The sequence below is a fragment of the Thermobia domestica genome, chromosome 14, assembly GCF_964235325.1.
Source record: "Thermobia domestica chromosome 14, izTheDome1.hap1.1, whole genome shotgun sequence".
NCBI lineage: Eukaryota > Metazoa > Arthropoda > Insecta > Zygentoma > Lepismatidae > Thermobia > Thermobia domestica.
In genome coordinates this window covers 77,725,054-77,741,681 of record NC_137467.1, presented here as the reverse complement: position 1 = coordinate 77,741,681, position 16,628 = coordinate 77,725,054, and the positions used below count along the sequence as shown (strand labels likewise).

Below are 16,628 nucleotides of genomic sequence, written 5' to 3'. Positions count from 1 at the left end.
ATGACCGCAGCGAAGCGGGGCGGGTTAACATAAATGACAGGCGATATAATGTTAAGATTTACTGCAATCTTCTATGGTTTTTATCATATCACTTGAAAGCGAAAAAGTAAAAATTATCTAAGTAACAAAGTTTATTGCGTTCCGGGGTGACCGCAGCGAAGCGGGGTGAACGCTGCTAGTGAGGCAATATGAAACTTCAAAACAGATCAATACTTCATTCAGTATTAATACGTAGACTACACTCTAAATCAAGCACCAAGAGATCTAAGTTGGCTATTCTTAAAAAAATGAAATTACATCTTTCAGTTTTACGTCCCATGGTTATGCCGGTTAGGCTAAAGGAGACGGTGATGAATGAAATGGTGGAATGAAGAAAGTGGGAAGAAACGGGAGAACCCCGAGAAAACCCACGCACACGGTGTTTGCCCACCACGAAGTTCACTTGGCGGGGCCTGGGATCGAACCCGGGATCCCAAGCACCAGAGGTGAACGCTCTACCACTGAGCCACCGCGGCTACTGGCTGGCTATTCTTGAGTTCAGAAAGAAGAAACTAAACACAAGTAACCGACTGCCGAAGCTTAATATTAATGATTAGTCGCGGTAATAACTACATAATTATCTTCTAAACATACAGTAAAATTAAGAATTCTACAAGTTAGTGAATCGGAAGACTAAGGTAATAGGTTTATACCATCCAAGAAGTAGTTGAATATGAAAGAATACAACTGCACGGATGAATCAAAAAATACTTTGGAAAGTAAAGAGCACAGGCCATACGTTCCAGTACTCAGAGAGCAAGGAATACTTTATTGAATAATTTCTTTGAAGTCTTATTAAACGGTCAGGTACGAGCAGAGGCGCCAATACCAAATAAATACTGGAAGAAGACTAAGAAAATATAAATAATAAAATATTTAAAATAATTTGTTAGAACATTAAACATAATTTAGTGTCTGTATCGTAAGAGGTAAAGAGTGGTTCAAATTTCTTTTTATCAATAATAGTGACGTAAGAGTTTTCTCACGAATCCCTGAAGTTAGGGAGGTGCAACTCAGTACATGAAGTTCCCCAATAAATACACAGCTAACACGTGTTTCAGCGTCCCAGCTCGCGCCACATAAGCTCTGTGGTGGACAAACACCGAGCGCGTGAGTTTTCTCGGAGTTCTCCCACTTTCTTCATTTCATTCATGTCTCATCATCACCGTCTCCTTTAGGATGGACGTAAAACTTAGAGATTTCACTTTATTTCTCGTGTTTCAGCATTTTCGAAAATTCCGCTCCCAAAAGGGAGGAAGGTAAGTAATTCCTATAATATTAGAACTTTCTGTGTTTTTACTCAGAGAATATCCAATGTGAAGATTCACTAAGTTGGACGTGAGAAATTGGTATACGAACTCTACATTTACAATGATGGAAATTCTTGCTTTGCTCAATCTTCTCAATTTCGGGGAAAGAAAAAGGGAGGTTAAAGCACTAAGCGAAATACCATATTCGTCAGTTACATGCTACACCTGTATCTTCAAAGCTGGAAAGGGGGAATTTCCCTCTCTAACATGTCTGGATAAAACTTGGAACATCTTCGAAAATTCCGCTCGTAGAGGTAGTGCTGTAGTCTTAAAATTTTCAGAGGGTATACGCTGATTTGAGATCATCTATCATTGTCATAAGAGACATTGAAGGCATTTTTTAATAAACAATGTAAATCGTATGTATTAATTAATTCAATATAAAGAATAAGTTACTGTTTATTTGTCTAAAAGCATTTCATGCAATTTTCTTGATGGCACTCCTTCCCTAAATCACACCATTAATAACATAAATGGGTGTAGGTATCGAGAAGGAACTCACTCACTCCAAGGAACAGAAAAGATAGCGACTGATTTTTTCATGACTCACATATTTGAAGACCTGCTAAGAATATAATAGGAAAATGGTGATATAGTCATTTTATCATTGGAGTCGTGGCCCGATTAAATAAATAAATAAATATATACGGAACAAAAGTAAAGTACTATACGCTTTGAAGCAGAAGGTACACTTTAATGACTAAGATTAAGCAGAGGGTATACGGCGTGTACCTCCGTGTACCCTCGACTACAGCTCTGTGTAAAGGGAAAAAGAGAGCAATTTCTATAATATTCAAAATCCCGGTTTTACATTCATTAAACCTTATTCTATCCGTGCCGAAGAACGAGCAGCTCTGCTAAACTCGAAAGCAGCCTGATGAATCTCTTACGTAAATCACTAATGCCATGCATCAGCCGAAACACATCTGGAGTCAAAATAAAGGACGGCAAGAAGCGTAATCCGTCCTAGGTTCTCTGAGATAAGGGACTGAGTGTACTATTCAGTCCTTAGAATAAAGGAGAGGATGAGAAAATCGTTAACAATTTTCGACCGAAATACTCAATCAAAAGGAGGCTAGTGGTCACCGACCAGATCAGTGAGATGAGGCGCCTATAAAAAGAAAGGAGACTCTATGTTGACAAACTCAAATCTAAAAATACCTTTCCACTCTAGCTCTATAAGAGTAGCTACTTTTGAAACTAAGCATCAGTGGGTCACGAGATACTCAATTTACAATTCCTCAAATCAAGAAAGATGAAGAAACAGAATTTTATAGGACTGTCAGCGAGTAATTCATGAATTAAAATTTCCACAAAATTATTACCGACTTGCCTTTCGAACTATTGTTACGATTCTAGCCGCATGTGCACATATTACATGCTTGTAAGTCGAAATCCTGTTTGTCCTTGAAAAGCGACGTCATATATAAAAATATAAGATATAATCATAGGATCTCCTAGTCACGTAAACACTGACTTGGTCTTAGTATCATTAGATATAAAACAATATGCGATGTTTATAACAAACCATACACCAGATCAATTTTTGACTAGGTATATAAAAAAATACGAACAGCTAAGTCATATAAGAACGTGCGATATAGGAAACACTGTGCACGGTAACTCTTTATCAATCACTATCTTTAACTTTCATATTTGTTTTTTTGTTTTTGAGACGCGAAAAAAAGTAAAAGAGATGGCAACAGAGATTCTGAAATTTGATACTTGTTTATTTACAGTAAATATAGCATATTTATTTATTTATAATCATTGTCCATTTTCTTCATGAAATAAATACAAAATACAGACGTACAACCGGTCAGAGGATAAACACTCATTATGGTATACTAGAGCACTAATTAATCTTATTAAAGAGCATGATATTACTGATTCATATACGAACTTACCGATGGACTTCATAGTGCAAATTCCGAGCAAATATTTACACATACACACTCTCACAATTGTAACATATCAAGCGTATGTTTTCATCACAATTTATTGTATCACAAAACTTACACTAAACACTACACAATTTTTTTTTAAGAAAACGCGTATAACTCCACGAACTACGGTAACAGAAATCCTTCCACACAATCAAGGTGGCAACTCTCCAAGTTACACTACTTCGAGTAGCTGGAAGGCATTGCCGCACTCTGTAGAAGACACTTGACGCATGCGCACTCAAATCTTTAACGTCGGTCTTGTTTTTTAGTTTCCCCTTGCATTCTTCACGCCTAGCATAGCAGCTGGCTAGGGTTCGTTCAAATAGCAGCACACGTGTGACTCTCCGGACAAGATATTACATGTGAATCTCCACGACGAGAGATGTACTCGATTAATGTTCCAACCCAGCAACCCATCAAAATATTCACTGCATTGTTATTCAAACAAGTTTTACGTAGGATTTTTTTTTTTTTAATGTTGTATTGCTATCTTCCTTTTTATCGTTCGTAGGAAAAGGTGCTCCGTAACTTCAGATATTTTATTTTTGAAGATCCCATGGTGGTAGTATTGTACTAAACATACTTTGTATAAAACATATCAGCATCCATATTTTCAGTAATTTATTTGTGGATTTTGTAGAAGGGGGGAATGTTTATGCAAGATTGTGTTCCGTATAACAAAACAACTTTACAGTCGGGTTGGGACAACGTTATTTTTAAACCTATCTACTTTAAAATTATGATACTAGTTTGATAGGCGGTCCCCAAGTTCTTCATTTTTTACCTTTTTAAAAACAATTTTATGATAAATACGGGTAGGTACGTTATATAAGATGTGGTTAGGTAAATTAGTTTACATGTGTTACCTTGCTACTTTTCGTCCTACTGCTGAAGACAAGTGTGCAGCATCCAGTAAAAGCCCTATAGTTACATTGCAATCTGCACAACTTGTCGTAACAAGTGTCACGCTCCTACGTAAAACAGTTTTGTTATGACAAATAATTCTTTAGTCCGTTCTAATTTGGTCTTTGAAAACCAAATTCCTCACCCGAACAATAAATATGATAAAAGGTAAGAGTTTACTTTGGGCAGAACAGTGATAGGTGCACATACACTTGAACCTGATTTTATTAAATAGAAGGAGAAAGACGGTATTAAATGTCATTCGTCATATCATAAATGAGTTTTTGCACTTGCTCCTTCTACTTAATAAAATTAGATTCAGGGGTGTGTGACCCTAGCATTGTTCTGCTGAAAGTAAACTTCTGGTCAACAAAACATACTGGTATTAAAACGAATCCATAATTGAACAAAGACTGTAATCTGGTCTCCGAAGAATCATGAGCATCTATTAAACAAATACTAATATGATGCTACCTAGGAAAAAAGTACCTTTTCTTTCACTTTTACTCTCGAAATTGAAACAGCCATTGTAGCCTACAATATTTACAGTTTTTATAACAAAATAACGAGAAAGGATTGACTGCCGATTTCACCTTGAGTTAAGGTGGAGCATGACTTACGGCGTGTTTTTAGAAATTAACAATATTTTCACAGCGTATCTCACTTTAGAATAGTGAAGCAATAGAAGGTTAGTTTACATCGGATACCGTCTTTTTTAGTTGGTTTGTCGGTAGCAATATGATGTCCATTTTTTATCCAGCTGAAGGCATACTTTTCTGCATTGAAAGATGTAATGTCTGGCCCATTAACGTTTATGGAAAGAAGAGGTTTGAGGGTTTTTACAGATAAATGGTTTCTAGCGTCAGTATGCTGTAAGTTTAAGTTGGAAAAGCCCCTCTTACACTCTGCAGAATAAACTGAAAGCAATTCTATGAACAATTCTTCAGAAAGCAATTTATAAACAAGACCAACATAGCTCGTGACAATAAACATACTGAAAAAAATAAAGAATCGCTACTAAAACATGAAGTTGAATCATTGCATTTCAAAAGAGTTTATAGCTTAAGAAACGGGGAAAATATCTTCCCAGGCTGGGAAGGCTGAATTAAACCTAGAGACAGGGAATCAAAATTTAGAAGGGGGGAAATTCCCAGGCTTCCCTGGCTACAAATAAATCCCTGCATATTTTAAGTCAAGGAATATCTTTCCGTGTTGGAATCCGCTTTCTGATATCTCAGATTTCAGCTATGATGCACTCCAATTCATTCATTTATTAATGAAGATAATATTTACCATATTTTTCTTATTACTGTATTTCCTTCTAGTTATGTTTCTCTCATGTGACTCTGAAACTTATACTAAGAGGGTGATACACAATAAAGGAAAGAGCACTTCATGAAAAGAAAAATTACTTACTCAACAGGTATACGACCATAATTGGCTTTCATATTGCATTAAAAATCCTAAAGATGTTTATGGGACACCATTCTACGCATAGAAACTGCTTCAGCATCTTCTAAGATGCTAGAAGAGGGTAAAAAGATCCTATCATGTTTTCTAAAACTAAAGTACGAATGAGCCCCTCCCGAAAAAAAAAAATCTCCGAAACTATCGGGTGAACAACCTTGAATTGTGAAATAAATAATCTCCATGAACTTTAGGAAAGGCTTTCTCAACCAGGGGCGTCATTAAGGGAAGTCAGCGGGGCAATTGTGCCCCTTGAGTTTGGGAATTACACTGTCTAATAAATTGTACACTAATACATTAATAAAAAAAGACGAAGCTTTTATGTCGATGCACAATCTTGCTTTTTTTGGCAAAATCTAAAGCGGCGCCACTCTTCTCAACCCATTTCATATCGTGACCCCTTCATTTACTACACTTCCTTGCCAGCGACCTCATATTTATTTTCCGGTTACATTGTGTATGTGTGTACTCTTTAATCTGAATTGTATCTTAATATGCAGTTTTTGTAGTATGTTTGTGTTTTTCTTTTCTTTTAATATGCATTTTTCGCCAATTTCATCCCTCTTTCATTCCAATGATTCCACAGTTTAAAATTGTACTAAATATTCTTTGCTATATTTCACGAAAAGCATGGACAAAAAACTATCAAAATAAGAAATTATCAAAATACTTAAAAAAATAATTTTTCGTTATTGGATTATAATTACATTTATCTTTTTTACATCCTTTGCGACTCCCATGTACGGTATTTATCTCGCGATCCTCCTAGGACCCCCAGGTTGAGAAATACTCTTGATTAGCAACAAGATGGAGTTTCACGAAATATAACCCCTAAAGAGAAGCAAGCGTTTATGTAACCAGTAACACTAAACTTGCATCCACAAATATTTTCCATAAACGTTATTTTTTCCATGCGAAGAACTGGTATTCTGCTAGTATCGAATCCAGAATGAAGTTTGTAAGAAATAGAAATTAAAATCAAGAAAAGAAGCACTATTGGTATATTAGAGCGGTGCTCATAAGGAAAGAACATGACAAAAGGCTCGTCATTACATTTGTGGAAGAGGGGGGTAAAAATTGAGAATTTAAAACAGTTACGTAGCAACACAAAATTTATATAAAAATTTTTGGTATACACTTATGTAACAACAAAATTTATGAGACGTGAAGAAAAAAAAAAACATTTCTTAAATCGGGGGCAACACTGGTGAAATTTGGGACAAACTAAGGACTGTGTTTCACTATTCATAGATTAATGTGTTGAGTATATACGCGATCTTTAGTTTTTACTCCACTGATTTCTATGAGTAATTATTTGCTTTCTTGAAGTAAACTGGAACTTTAATTTTGTGATTTTACCGTTTTTTTTTTTTTTTTTTTTTTCAAGTTTGGTTAAATGTTCCTTGCTTTATCAAAACGATTTCGGATTTAGATTTCTGGGCTTTCCGAATCTATGCCTATATTAGCCCGTCACGTTTGACGGATGACGTCCCTAGACGAGCACACTATACGGGGAAAGGGAAGGAAGGAAGCGGACTGGGACTTATATGTTAGTTATCACCCCGGCACTTGCCTGGTGTGAATGAGGAAATTTTGATTCAGGATGGGTGACCAGAAAAAGCTTTTTACACTTTTTCGACAGAGTGCCCCACCGGGTATCGAACCCGGGACCACTTTATCAAAATGAATTTGCATTATATATATATAAAGAGAGAGAGAGATTCAATTTTGCCATTCATAGGATAACGCTGCATTGTTACAGGTCTTGAAAACCTTTTTCTTTTTCAATACCATGTTTTAAATGTGAGATATACGCCCTTCTTTCACCGAACTCTACAATTACTTCTTCGATCTATACTATTTTCTGCTTAACACCACGAGTCAATGTTCATAGCAATGAACATCTGAAGCTACTTTGATGCAAACAGATATTATAGAAAGCATACTATAATTCTGTTTATACAATGACTGTGTACTCGTCCCTGTGTATAATTCACGGCAACCGGAGCTACATACCAAAGACTGCGAAAAGACATTGGCAAACTGAAAGTCCAGCGGATTTACGTATCTATAAATTTACACTAACGCCATTACTTATCAATGCTAGATTTTTTAAAAACACTTTTCTATTTTAAGCCCGAAATATTTAGGAAAAAGGAAGTGAACAGGTGATCAAGGAATGCGATGACATCACAGTGATTCCAAGGAACAACAGGTTAAGAGGTCGACAATGTCGACAAGTCACGACTTTGTATTCAAGTAAATGGACTCATAACATAAATATTCAAGTTGGAAGAACTGATGGTCGTCATAAATAGCTTCAACATTCTCAAACCTGCATAAATCCAGTTATTTTCTTAGTTTTCAAGTTTCTCTTTAATTTAGTAATTTTGGTTACTAGTACTTTGAAAATATTAATTGCACTTTAATGTATACAAGCTACCACTCTGCACGCTAGCGATGTCCAAACTCGCGAACACGACTCAATTGGCGACCAGTTCAATAAATGAGTGCTAGCCTATGTAAACACGAGTCCTATAAGTGGATAATGAGCCAAAGCCCGTGTCAACACGAGCGCGAGCTCCAATGAGGCTTTAAAGCGCAAACACAAAAGTAGAAAAATCTCAAGGGAAATGGTGAGTTCGAATCCAATGAGGTTAACGAGTGCGGTGGTTCAGCGGTAGAATGTTTACCTCTGGTACATGGGGTCCTTAGTTCGATCCAAGCTCACGCCAAGTAAACTTTGTGGTGGACAAAGTGTGCGTGGATTTTCTCGGCGTTCTCCCGTTTCCTCTAATTTTCTTTATTCCACTATTTCATTCATTTCTTATCATCCCTGTCCCACATAGCTTTGCCGGCATAACGTGGGACGTAAAACAAAGATTTCATTTCATTTCCTTATATAAGAAAACTGGGACATAAAATGTGTCTCTCAGAAGAGAAACGGACTGGAGATTTATATAAAATCACCCTGCCTAAAAACAGTTAACAACTTGCTACAACTAATTAACTAGTATATAATTTGTAAATACGTGTCTAGCACTTGAACAGATTGCAATTTAGCACATAGATAGAAATGTAAAAATAAAACCACGGTATATGACACATCAACTCTGAGTATCAGCAGAAACAAAGAGGAATCTCTAACAAATGTTCTGTTCCCATTATCTCGTTTGGATTGTATTAGCAGGAGTTTTACTTCCAAAGTAAGAGACAATGAAGAGATTGCATCAACAACACAGAATTGACGTTCCACCGACGTAGAGCACTGGAGTATGTAGAGGAAGTTGTGAAGAAAGAAGAAAAAAACAGTTACTTTGTGACTGAGGCGCTAAGGTCGGGTGCTTTATACACACTACATGAGGTGCTGTAGACATAAATACGCACTTTTAAATACTTCTTCAATCAAATATAGGAATATCTTTCATAATATGGTTAATTCGTTGTAAGAAATGTTCGCGCTATGCAAAGCTGCGTTGTAGGAAGTCTATTTATACTGAGTTAAAATACAATTTGTTAATCATAAAAAGATTAAACATGATGAATTCAATGATACTGAATAAATATTCTCTGAATTTATCAAATACGACATTTTATTGCTACATCATTTCCAAGACGAAAATGTCAATACAGTATTTTGATTTTCATGTCAGCAAACACTTACATGTTCAGCTTGATCTCGACATTTACTAGCGTACAATTCAATTTCCGAAATACAAGTCTTGATTCTTTTACTCTTTTGTATTTTTTAACATCATTAGATTATCTAAAACACGCAAGTAAGTTATTAAAATAGCAACATTGATAAAAATTATTTAAATACCACTCATTCTAGCTTTGGAACTTCTTGTATAAAATAGACAAATTCTGATCAAAGCATATGTTAACTAATAAATAATAGCGTTACAGTTTCGGCAAATTGACTTTGCCTTCATCAGACACATTAATAATGTGTCTGATGAAGGCAAAGTTAATTTGCCGAAACTGTAACGCTATTATTTATTAGTTAATATATGCTTTGGTCAGAATTTGTCTGTTATTTTATACAAAAATTATTTATACCGTAATACAAAAATAAAAGAAATTAAAGAGAATAAAGAATTATTTAGCTGCTGGTTGTATAGTAATAAAACAGTTCCATTATGCAGCGGTTACCTTACAGCTTGGAAAATCTCCCAACTGTAAATAAAGGCTCTTCCTTAAGTTCGCTCTTTTATATACACGGGCGACTCTGGCGAGGGACGAGGGGGACGCAAAATATCGGGTGTTGCAAAATAAGTGTTACAACTCTTGGGAGGTGACTCCTGCCACTGAGACAAGAAAAAAAGTTCTCTTGAACTTTCGGCTATCGGACATAGTTTCGTATCTACAAGGTGCCGAAAGCGTGGGAAAATGACTTTCGGACGCCAATAGTTCGGAAACTATCCAACATAAAGAGGGCGGGTAAAAAATTCACTGAAGAAGTGATACCTGCTGTATTGAATTTTGCATGTTTCACAATCCTACCATGCACGCGCAAGGGATCCCCCAAAGGAACGTAGGGAGTCCCGGATAATCTAAATGAAAATTGGTCTAAATGGATATGAATTGATAGGGTTTCTAGCAGGTAACAATAATTCGTTTGTATTAAGTCGATATCTGGAACAAATACAAAATGGCGGACACTGTCATGCCCGTTGTGTGTGGTTGCATAATCGCCAGGTACGGATGCTGGCCAAGAGTGACGTTCTGAGTATTAAGTATAGCGAATTTGTACTTAAATGCTCTAGAAAGACTTCTGGAGTGTCGGTAGAGCACAACAGATGAAGCAAGGTGATTCACATGTGTGGAAACACTTAACGAAAAATGTCCAGAAATGCACTCATACTCAGTAAACCGGAGTTCAAAGCGTCGGAAATGTAAGGATTAGCGTCAAGAACATGAAATCCATTGCCAATTCACCAATAATATTTCATCAATCGGATGCAATTTGATCTGCACGGTTGTATACCAATAAGGATGCAACAACTGAGGCCAAGTAGATATTGTGCAAGGGGACTCACTAAGAAACTGGGTAAACTAAATGAATGTCACTAGTGGGATCGCATGATCGATATTGAAATGTGTCCCAACGCTGTTGGGACACCGTCCCACTTGCGACAAGCAGGAAAATAACTACTCGGGTCTTGAATCTGAGGACGTGGGCTCCCGGTAGGATTGGAAACTGCAACCACGCGAGCGAAAACGAGCGCTCTAGCCCTGAGGCTTCGAGGTAACCTCACTTTCTCTGTATTCATTTCTTTGAGGAGTACCCACATTGTTTGGCAAGCGCTCTTCTACAGCCTCCCGACATGCTTGTGTGTTTTATTTTGTTACTCCTACTGCACAGATGTAAACAATCAGAGCTTTAAGGTTGGTGTAAAAGGACAAGTTTTGCCGATAGATGTCACTACGGTCTTCATATATCTCTCGTGTATTTCTTACATTTCACGAAAATTTACAATTTCTCTTACAAATTTCAACCTAGAGACTTCAAATTTCTAGAGGAGAAACTTCATAACCTATCACAGGCAACAATCCGTGCCAATTTTTTATTTATAATTTTCTTCATTGTTGAAACAGCTCCATTGTTAAAGGTTAGGATATCCATTTCAACAATCAAGCTATTTCAACAATTAAGAAAAAACAAATAAAAAATCGGCACGGATTGTTGCCTTCGATAGGTTATGAAATTCCTTCTCTCAAAGTTTGAAGTCTGTAAGTTGAAATTTATAAGAGAAATCGTGAATTTTTGTGAAAGGTAAAAAATACATGAGAGAATACATGATACGAAAACTGTAGTGGCTTCTATTGGCAAAACTTATCCCTTTACACCAACCTTAAGACGTTTGTTCCTATTTCTCATGTGGTTTTATTTTTCATATATATGGTGTTCCAGCAGTAGTGTTACATGTACCAAATTGGTTCATTTTCGTCTTTGTCTTGCCATGTGCACTGTGTGTAAGATACGAATTTCTGGAGGTATTTTCCTATATTTCGAGTACGTCATATGACCCAGTAGACGTGGAATATGATACAAGTTTGTTATTTTCACACTCTATCAGAATTTGAACCATGGATTAAGAGATTTCTTATCATATGTGTCGACTGTGGGACAATGTCCCAAACAGAGAGGGACATTAATACAATCGTGTTCTAGTTATGTTGTACCGAAAATTGCACCAGATGTTATAGCAGAATGTACAACGTTATTTTCCTAGTTTTCGCACGTGGGACGGTGTCTCAACAGTGGTGGGACATGTTGACATTTGTCGATTAGCTACATGTTGATATCAATACACACATTGGCCATATTTCAATATCGATCATGCGATCCTACTACTGACATTCCTTGAATTTACTCAGTTTCTTAGTAAGGATCTTTGCACAATTTCAACTTGGCCTCAGTTGTTGCATCCTTATTGGTATGCAACGGTGCACATCATATTGCATCCGATCGATGAAATATTATTGGTGAATTGGCAATGGATTTCATGTTCTTGACGCTAATCCTTACATTTCCGACGCTTTGAACTCCCGTTTACTGAGTATGAGTGCATTTCTGGACATTTTTCGTTAAGTGTTTCCACACATGTGAATCACCCTGCTTCATCTGTTGTACTCTACCGACACTCCAGAAGTCTTTCTAGAGCATTTGAGTACAAATTCGCTATACTTAATACTCAGAACGTCACTCTTGGCCAGCATCCGTACCTGGCGATTATGCAACCACACACAACGGGCATGACAGTGTCCGCCATTTTGTATTTGTTCCAGATATCGACTTAATACAAACGAATTATTGTTACCTGCTAGAAACCCTATCAATTCATATCCATTTAGACCAATTTTCATTTAGATTATCCGGGACTCCCTACGTTCCTTTGGGGGATCCCTTGCGCGTGCATGGTAGGATTGTGAAACATGCAAAATTCAATACAGCAGGTATCACTTCTTCAGTGAATTTTTTACCCGCCCTCTTTATGTTGGATAGTTTCCGAACTATTGGCGTCCGAAAGTCATTTTCCCACGCTTTCGGCACCTTGTAGATAGGAAACTATGTCCGATAGCCGAAAGTTCAAGAGAACTTTTTTTCTTGTCTCAGTGGCAAGAGTCACCTCCCAAGAGTTGTATGTAACACTTATTTTGCAACTCCCGATATATATATATAGTGAAAATTTTAAAGACAATGAAGAACGCTGAATCAGATAGTATGTACAAAACGATATTATAAGAACTAATAATTGTTTTCAACAGCCTTCGTATAATGTATAAATTTCGGTACCCAACAATAATGCCATTTTTTCCCCAGCTTCCTCATAGTATAGTAAAACCATTCTTCATTCTTTTTTGATTTTCCATTCCAGGGTAAATAGATGTCAAGTGGTCGAGGAAAGGAATACAGCATTGCTTGACCATTTTTAAACCATCTGATTTTTGATGTACAGTTACCGTATCATGTTGTTAGTTCAAAACAACCATTATTTTAATTTTAATAACTCTAGGTTTCGAGTGGCAACCATATTGGCTTTCGAAGATTGCCATTTGGTGGTGTAAGAGGGGTTATCGAATCTGAAGAATCTCGGCTCTCTCTATCAGACCTCTTTATCCAGAAAAGCTCACCTTCCTGCTCATTTCCCTTCTTGCAAAATTCATGTGCTTAACTCGGAACTTTTAACGTTATTGACATACTTTTTCAAATCTACTTTTCACCCTGCTATACTTCATGGACGATAATGGCTAATACACAGTCTTGTAGGTTACAATTTGCTGACCATTTGGGTTTTTGTTCCACATCGATAGAACAACTAGGATAGAACAACAGCACACACATGGGACCAACTGAGTTGTGTTTCTCCGCGCGTGCTCTTTTATATTATGTATGTTAATGTATATCGCTCCATTTAACAAAATGTAACTTTGCTCCAGATGCCCCATTTGTCGCTCTTTTTCGAACCACCCCATACCTCCATTTTACGAGCCCCCATTGCTATTATTGTTTCTCGCAAACCTTATATCGCTACATTCTAGTTTCTTCGCTATTTCAGGTGGTACTTTTAGCTGCCTTACGCTGTATATCTCTGATGAGGGACCTGATAAAAATATAAAAATTCGCCTTATAACAGGTCTGTATGATATTATTAAATACCAAAAATTAGGTGTGATATTATTATATATCAAAATACAGTATTTCACACATCTTACGTCTAGACATGTTAACAGTAACTCTTACATCACCAATATTCAGTTGTGTTTCCCTCTTATTCAAAACAAGTAGCAGTGTCACAGCAAACACCACATGAAAGAGTTTCGTATGTTACCTCAAATTAAAAGAATGGTATGAATGTTTGAAAATATAAAATATTTAAGTTACCTTGATTTGTCGAGTAGAAAGTCAATTCGTTTCATTTTTGCGTTGTATTCCAGCAACAGATTAGTATTTTGCATTCTTAGCATTTTACTAACTCGCTAATCTCGACTGCACTGTGGATAGCCCATCAGGCAATTATGATATCCATGATTACTCCCATTAATAAATGAGGAATCAATTTTCGATTGTCCATATCTTGGGATCAACTGGATGGATCGTCCATCAACGAACGCAATTCTTAATGTAGACACTCTACAGCCTAGTCAAAATTGGTGATGATCCTTCAAGTAGGTTTTGAGATTTTGAGTCTCTCGGGCAGACATACTTACAGGATAAATATATAGATTTTTTTTTGTAAACTCATTAAAAAGTTTACAATTACTATTTTTTTTGTAATACCTTTGTGAGTGTCAGCAATTACGTGATTTCAATAATGAGACAGTTTTAACAACTCAAACAGTAGTTTTTCTAAGAGTAAACAGAATAGTTAAAAGCAAATAAAATGAAAAACATTGGTAAAATAACAAAATTCATCACTATTAAGGATGCTTGTTCTGTACATGGTATTTGTTTTCATTTACATATGTTAAAACTACTATGTTATCTACGAGAAAGAAATTGAGACTTTCTCTCGTCTCTGAAAGGTGGCTCGAAAATTACGTCCGACTCGGAAATCTGTCTCGTCAGCGGCCCGAAAAATCTTCCAGATACAGTAAGTAGCTACAGATAATTTTCATACTCTGTATATATAATCCTAAGTTTAAAAAAGAAAAGAAAATGGCAATTATTCTAGTAAAATCATGATTCATTAACGAATTACTACACTACGTCAGTTGTAAAGAAGTAAAATTCAATTAAACAAGTTACCAAACATTAAGCCAATAGAACCTTTGATATTTACCCAGTTCATAGAATCTGACGTCGGAGAAGTGCGCAACAAACACTGTTGGAATGTTCCTTATCACATTTAAAAACAATGTTGTGTTTGGATACGTTATCAAAGGTAGTAAACCGTGTTAAAGTACTTGGTTCCTATTTCTTTCTCAATGACCATTTAACTATTACGCCTGCTTTGCTTTAGCGTCTTCAATATACCAATCAGTTAATAATTGTTTAAGTAGTATATTAACGTAAAATTAGCTCTTTTGATCCATATTCTCCTCGATAAAGGTCATAAACATTCCTATATTGTTTTTTTTTTTTTTTTTTTTTTTTTTTAAGTTTTAGCAATCGAGACCAGTGTGTGGCGTAAGTATTCAACAGCCTTAAGACAATATTCATCAAGAAGTCAAAACTGCCTTGTATCAAAGTAGGAATATTCATTAAAAGCGAATGAAGCCATAATGACTTACTTGTTGCATTTGTGAGATCATTAATTCTCATTCTCTCTCCACTACAGCTGTATATTTTCACAGTTTTCCATATTTCTTTTCCAACCATGGAGAAAAGAACTGACTACCTACCCCTATTCAACTGAGTTATTTGTCCCACTAGCTACTGAGTTGTTGGTTTCCTAGTAAGGGAGACAGAAAGTGCCTTCGTAGAATTCTGAAGAAAGAAAAAAAAAAAGCTATTCCAAAATGACAGATTCCAGAACTTACAATTTGCTACCAATGTTTACACGGGTTTTATCTTCTTTAACTCTTAACTTCAAGTTATTTTATGACCTCTCATTTCTACCCAAATATTAACCTTCTTAGCCAACTTTTATCTGATAAACTAAGTGTATTATTCTATTCTATATTCATATGTGTATTATTCTATAACTTATTTTAATTCACCCATAATGAACAAAACTACCACTGAAGCAATTTTGATGATAGCATGTCTTAACTCCTCTGGCACCTAGGATACAATTCTGAACCTAATTTGTATGTTCGCTTATAAGTAGGTATGAAACATCACCGGGAATAATAGGTGTAAATGAAAACAATACATGGAAGCTGTACTATGGAATGTAGAACTACATCTCGTAAACAGAACTACACCGTCTGGTAATTCGTGACTCGAGTTTTTTTCTTTCAGTAGGGTTATATGAATATGCTTGTAGCATTTTCTTGACTTTATAATATTGATAAAGGCGTGCATTACAATATTTATGTTCCTGGTTCGATCTCAAGCAGTGTAAATGTGTAATGGATTACATTGTACCCCATGAGTTCTCCCGTTCTGTCCCATATTTTCATTCCACCATTTTTATTTTCATATTCATTCACTTTCATTGATAATCTCTCTCTTTCGCCTACAGAGCATACTTGCGGGACGTAAAACTGAAAAAACTGAAATAGACCTATTTAATTTCATTTTTTCATCACATTATAAAAAATCTCAATGAAGTCTACTTTATTGTCTCACTATTGAAGGATCAACTAAGCTTTACTGTGGAGAACGGTACATTGATTGAATATCGTGTGATGTGCATCGTAAACTGTAAAACAAACTATACAAAATTTCTTAATATACGATTAAAAATGTGTTTAAAAGTTTTGCTCTAATGTAACTTAAATTTGTATTTCATATTAAGAACCACGTTTCCAGTGCGGGGCATGGTGATCTTTCATACAGAGCACGAAG

The 16,628-nt window shown here is 36.0% G+C and overlaps 1 protein-coding gene across 4 annotated transcripts in view; it reads right to left on the bottom strand.

The window, feature by feature from the left end:
- Positions 1 to 16,628, bottom strand: part of Synd (protein kinase C and casein kinase substrate in neurons protein Synd) — a 367,852-nt gene that overhangs the window by 118,058 nt on the left and 233,166 nt on the right. The window contains exon 1 of one of the 4 annotated variants that reach the window (XM_081738617.1): positions 3,257 to 3,476. The exons of the other annotated variants lie outside the window; for them this stretch is intronic. The gene's annotated coding sequence lies outside the window, so the exon portion shown is untranslated. Of the gene's footprint in view, positions 1 to 3,256; positions 3,477 to 16,628 lie in introns of those variants that run through there. 4 annotated transcript variants of the gene reach the window in all.